Source organism: Oratosquilla oratoria, chromosome 5, assembly GCF_046742065.1.
Source record: "Oratosquilla oratoria isolate Oo_2021 chromosome 5, ASM4674206v1, whole genome shotgun sequence".
NCBI classification, from domain to species: Eukaryota; Metazoa; Arthropoda; class Malacostraca; order Stomatopoda; family Squillidae; genus Oratosquilla; species Oratosquilla oratoria.
The window spans coordinates 1,686,307-1,692,737 of NC_134781.1; the positions used below are offsets into that span (position 1 = coordinate 1,686,307).

Genomic DNA, 6,431 nt, shown 5'->3' on the forward strand with positions numbered 1-6,431 from the left:
GAAAGAGTATTAGGATGGTTTAGACACATGGAAAGAATGAGTGAAGAAAGACTAGTAAAAGAGGTATGGAAGGCAGATGTGGAGGGAGTGAACATGAAGGGACGTCCTAGGATGAGGTGGATGGATGGGGGGAAGAGGGGAATGTCTGTTGAGGAAGGATGGGAGAGGACAGAAGACAGGGGAGAATGGTTGTATATGGATGATGTTGTGATGCATGAGGTGGAATGGGTGGGGGGATGGGGGGGAGGTAGTATGTGTGAGCAAAATGTGACGCAGCCTGAAGGGATTTCTCCCCGTCTTCTCCTTTTATGCATGAGGGGGACAGAGAGGGGGGGGGTCGCCGATTTAATGAAGCGGCCTTGCTGTGGATGTGCTGTGTCTTGTGACACTGCTTCTGGCCCAGGGCAGTGAACAAGGTGCAGGGATGACCAGTCATCTAGGAGGTGCTAAGATAAGAGGGAGGGTGGAGGGGTGTGGAGTGTATTCAGGGATGGAATGGGTGGGAATGATTTTATGCCTTTTCCTTTTTGGCTACCTCCCTTGTAAGGGGGAAAAAGCCTTGGTATATGTATGTATGTATTTTTACTTGGTAACCATGTTATGCCTACTGACTCGCCGCCCCAGCCTGCTCTGCCCACCCACCACTTGCTGAATCACCGCCCCGACCTGCCCTGCCCAGCCGCCGCCCGCTGAGTCCCCGGCCTGCCCTGCTCAACCGCCGCCTGCAGAGTCGCCCCGGCCTGCCCTGCCCATCCGCCGCCTGCTGAATCGCTCCGGCCTGCCCTGCCCAGCCGCTGCCAGTTGAATTGCCGAGCCGAGCTGCTATCGCCGCCCCGAGCCATCGCCACTAACGCCGCCGACCCCAGCCACAGCCTTGCTGCCGCCCCGAGCTGTTATCATCCAAACCAACAGTTGGTGACCCCGGAGATATCTCAAACCTACAAATGGGGGCACGTGAAAGTTAATTCCACAGGTGCTGCTGACGGACGACACCTACTGCCATCACCACCTCTACCAGTCGTTGTACTCCGAACCGTCGCCGCCCTGAGCCGTCGCCACCCGGTGTCGCCACCAGTTCCGGACCGCCCTGCCCTACCGACAACATTGTCTCCAGCCACCACCGCCGCTCCGAGTTGTCATTGTCGCTGCCACCGCCGCCTGTCCCGGACCGCCCGCTGAGTCGCCGCTGCCTGTTCCGCACCACCCTGCCGACAACGCTGCCTCCAGCCGCCACCACCGCCCAGAGCTGTCGCTGTCGTCGTCTCCCCGAGCCGACGCTGCCATCGCTGCCCGAGCTGTCGCCGCTGGACTGCCTACCACTTTCGCAGCCGCCTGCCCCGGAATGCCTGCTGCACCACCACCGCCTACCATGGACCAATGCACGGGGGTCCACCGCCCCCTCGTCCCTACTGGAATGCAGCCTGCTCTGCTGACAGCTCGTCACACCTCTAGACAAAAATCTCGTTCCTCCTACCTCATCATTAGGGGGGAGTATTGTAGCGACACGTCAATACCTCTGTTTTCTGTGGTTAAGTTTCCCGTCTATTCTGTTTCTACGTATTCCGATGTCTTTACTCTGCCAATCTTATTGTAAAAATTGTATTTCACCCTTATCAAATTACTCCATGTAAAACTATTTATTTTAATCATATTTATTATAATTTATTTTTGTATAATAATCAAGCTTATGTATATACATACACATATAAGACTATATTTGCATACCGGTATGTAATATTTTCATCATCCGACAATAAATTGATCTTGCCACACACGAAGACAGAACGAAAAAACGTACTGTAGAGACAGAAAAACTTCTTACCAGGCTTAATGACCCCCTTATATGTCGATAGCCAGAAAAAAAATCTTGCCAGATATTTCCGAGACATCAAAACTAGCCTCGTTCACCTCTACATAACTCCTAGAAACTCCATATGGCTTCCAAATGGTTCTTTGAATTTTCATGCTCACATATCCTTGTATGAAGATCAAGACCAGTTTTTTAATCCAGTTGTTAATAGTGCAATGATTTTGCTCTTGCTAAAGCGTTTGTAATAAAAACAATAAATTCTATCAGCAGACAGAATATATAATCCAAGGTCTTTTACTACTCTCCCCATTTGGAAGTTTTCTGTTGCAGTGAAACGTTGAAAAACGCTGTTCCTTTTCATTTTTTGAAAAGATAATCACTGGAATATTAAGAGGATCTTTCATTGTTAAGTAATCTCTTACATTTTTATCTATATCAGCTGGCCAACTAGTTGGGTCATCATACATGTTAATTACAACTGTATTCATGGATGATCTATCACTGCATGATGTTTGGGCTTTTTTTTTTCGATCATAAGTAAGTTTTCTGCTTTGGCACTATCTTTTGGTGCACTGAGATCGTCTTCAATTTGATTCACAACTGCGTCGTCCTTTTCTAATTTGTTATCAATGTCATCATTGTATTTATCAACTGTAACTGAGCTCTAGCCTAGGCTATATCATTATTTTCTGGATAGTTTTTGTTTTCTTCATCATTAATACATGGGCGCTTGAAAGATGGAGTGACAAAGTATTTGTTGATAGCACCTCTATACTTTTCATTTTCAGATACCTTAGCCTTGGCCAGTGCTTGTTTCTGGTTGCCACTTAAATATTTACGCCCTTTGTCTCGATCTATGATTGTGCTTGCTATAGTATAAGGCTTTTTCATATATTTTAGAAAAGACAATGGCAGTAATCTGAAATAAATGCATTAACATGAAGGAAGGAAGAAGGAAAGTTTGAAGGATGAAAGACGTAAAGAAATTCAATATAAAAAAGTTATAATAACTACTGCCTCAAAATTTCAGTTTTGAGAAATCGCCTTGCACGCGATTTACAATTGAACATGGTGTTCTTCTAAGAGTGGGCCTTTCTGTAGTCAGGACTTTTTGTCGGTAGGGAGTAGGTGACCGACGAAATTATCCGATACTCCAATAGGATTTCGTGGGGAACCCGACATTCTTGTCCGATGACTTTTGTGGGGCAACCCGACACATGTTCTTGACTACAACCCTAAATATCTCACCGAATTTATCAGTATTCATGGGACACGAAAAATAAGAAATATATTCAGAATCAGCTGTTCCACCCACAAATCATTTTTGATGCATTACCGTATTTACATTCATGACAACTGATCGTAGGCTAGGCATATTTCTATTTCCATGGCTAATTTCGTACTGTTCTTTACAGTCTTTACAGAGGCCCCGACATGGGTAAGTGCCGCCCCGGGGCGAGTCGAAAAGTGCCCCCCCCCCCACACACACACACCACTACCACCACCTTCCACATCCACTAGCATGATTCACATGTAACATTCATCCACAAAACAACGTTTATGCACACAACTCATGATAGATAAATCATGCATTAAAAGTACAATAGGGGGAATTTGCCCTACCTTCTTTTCACCAAAAGTACCGCCCCACAAAAACATGCCACCCCGGGGTATCCCCCCCCCTGCCCTGAGTCTTTATATGATATCCCAAATACTCTCTAACAGTCATACTATTATCATGCAATATTATATTATATATATATATATATATATATATATATATATATATATATATATGTACACACACATGTATATACATATATATATATATATATATATATATATATATATATATATATGTACACACACATGTATATACATTTATATATGTATATATATATATATATATATATTTTTTTTTTTTTTTTTTTTTTTTTATTAAATAACACAGCATATTCAGCACTGGAAATCTTCTTCCTTAAACTTTCTATCCTTCTCGCTATTTTCCTTTCTGTAGGAGGAAGGGAGAACACAATAACACCATATGGAACCATAATGATTTTGGAAATAAAAACATTCATTACTTACAACGTTTGGCCTATGCTTTAGGCATCGTCTGGTAATTTTAATTTTTTTGTAGATTTAAAAATGAAAATTACCAGAAGATGCCTAAAGCATTGGCGAAACGTTGTAAGTAATGAATTTGTTTTTATTTCCAAAATCACTATGGTTCCATTTGGTGATATTGTGTTCTCCCTTCCTCCTATAGAAAGGAAAATAGCGAGAAGGATAGAAGGTTTAAGGAAGAAGATTTCCAGTGCTGAGTATGCTGTATTATTTAATAGAAAATGTCTCCAAGAAAACCTGCTCCCTAAATTTACACACACACACACACACACACACTTTCAACGAACGGACGGCTTGACGAACGCTCTGAAGAAAAGTGCAGATTGTGGATACCAACGCAAAGAGAAGTGCCTTTTTGTGTTTGCAGGGGGGGGGGGAAATTGCTCGTGAGGCAGTAGGTAAGTAGGAAAAGAGGAGAAGGGGAGGGATTGCTGGGGAAATGGAAGGAAATGAGGATGTGGAGGACTTGGCCCAGGCAGACGGGCGTAAGGTCAACATGAAACGACCACCGGATGACGAAATGGCAAATAAAAATGTAAAGATTAGAAGTATAGAGAGGAGAAATACAGTAGAAAGTGACGAGAATATGTTCCAGGGATTTAAAGAGGGTGGGGGGGACACAACCCCCCCCCGACTGATAAGACTAGAGGAGAGAGTTGATAAGGTGATCGAGGACTTGGAACGTAAGTTAGGTAAGGTAGACTCCATCTTCCAGAGAATTGAAAGATTGGAACAACTAGAGAAGGCTAACAGAAACTTAACTGAAGAAGTAGAGGACCTAAAAAGACAGTTAGGAAATGTAAAGGAGGAGAATGAGAAATTGAAGAAGAATAGTAATGAAAACAGTGAGAAAATAGCTACAGAAGCTAAAAATTGGAGAATAACTCAAGAAGGGAATAAGGTTTCATTCACTGACATAGTCAAACAGCAATTGAAAGAACATAATGAAGACTCAGTTATTAAAGTGATGAGACAGAAGGAGAATATAGTAAGAGAATTAGCTGACAAAAAGAAATGTATAATTATATTAGGAATGGAAGAGAAACATAACCCAGATAGAACCGCAAGAATCAAGGAGGAAAATGAAAGGGTAAGCAGTTTATTAAAATTAGTCCAGGAAGATGAACCAGAAATTATAAAGGAAATTGAGGAAAAATTCAGACTCGGAAAATATAGTACAGATAAGACCAGACCAATTAAGATTAAATTCAGGTCACAAACAACGGCAGAGAAAATTCTATCCAAGACAGGGAAACTAGCAACAAATGATCAATATAAAAAGGTATGGATAAAAAGAGAAATGAATAAGGAGGAAAGAGAGGCAGAAAAGCAGAAAAGAATTGAAGCTAAGGCAAAAAACGAGGAAAGAACGGAGTCAGAGAAAGAGAGATTCTATTGGAGAGTAGTGAACATGAAAATAAAGCAGTTCGACATACTAAAGAAAAACATAAGGGAAACAGAGAACACAATGGAAGTGGCAGAAAACTAAGAGTGTCTTACACAAATATAGATGGATTGATAACAGGATTGAATGAACTGAATGATTATTTGAAAGAAAAAGAACCGGACATAATGGGAATTGTAGAAACAAAATTAAAAGGCCCACTACCACCCAACAGTGTAGGACATGATACATACAATTATTGGATTAGAAACAGAGAGAAAAAACAAGGGGGTGGAGTTATGTTCCTGACAAAGAAGGATATAAACGTGAAAGGTGTCATATATGGAAAGAATACAGTAGAGATGATTATGATAGAAGTGGAAGACCGAGATAAGAAGAGCAGAAAATTTGTGATCAATTATGTGCCTCCGAAAACAGCCTCATGGGAGGAGAGTGAACATAAAAGTATGTTAGAGGACACAAAGATAGCATTAACTAAAATAATGGAAGACGGAGGAAGAATAGTTATGATGGGCGACTTTAATTGCAAAGAAATCTGCTGGGAAGAAATGACAGTAAAGAGTGGTGATGACTCATGGGGAAATGCTCTACTTGAGATGATTACTGACCATTCAATGACACAATGGATACAAGAGAACACTAGGTATAGAAATGAAGAAGAACCATCGAGGCTAGACTTAATAATTACATCTGAACCTAGAATAGTGGACAAGATTGAATATAAAACACCAATAGGTAAAAGTGACCACATATTGATTGAACTGGAACTTAATGAAGAAAAATATATGAAAAGAAATGAACAATATAGAAAAGGAAGAATGATGTATGAAAAAACAAACTTTGATAAAATAAGAGAATTCTTCCAACAAGAAAACTGGGAAGAAATATACAAAGAAGAAACATCAGTGGAAGAGAAATGGAATATTTTGACAAAAATTTACAAAGAAGGAGTGGAAAAGTATGTCCCAAGACAAAAACAAGAAAAAGAATATGTAAAATGCTGGTACAACAAAAGTTGTAGGGAGTTAAAAGACAAAAGAGACAAAGCCTGGACCGGATGGAAAAAAGACAGAAGACCTGAAAAATGGA

General features: G+C 41.1%; 1 pseudogene; it reads right to left on the minus strand.

The window, feature by feature from the left end:
• Positions 1 to 576: 576 nt before the first annotated feature.
• On the minus strand, positions 577 to 2,701 carry LOC143025312 (zinc finger MYM-type protein 5-like; annotated as a pseudogene).
• Between the last annotated feature and the right edge of the window lie 3,730 nt (positions 2,702 to 6,431).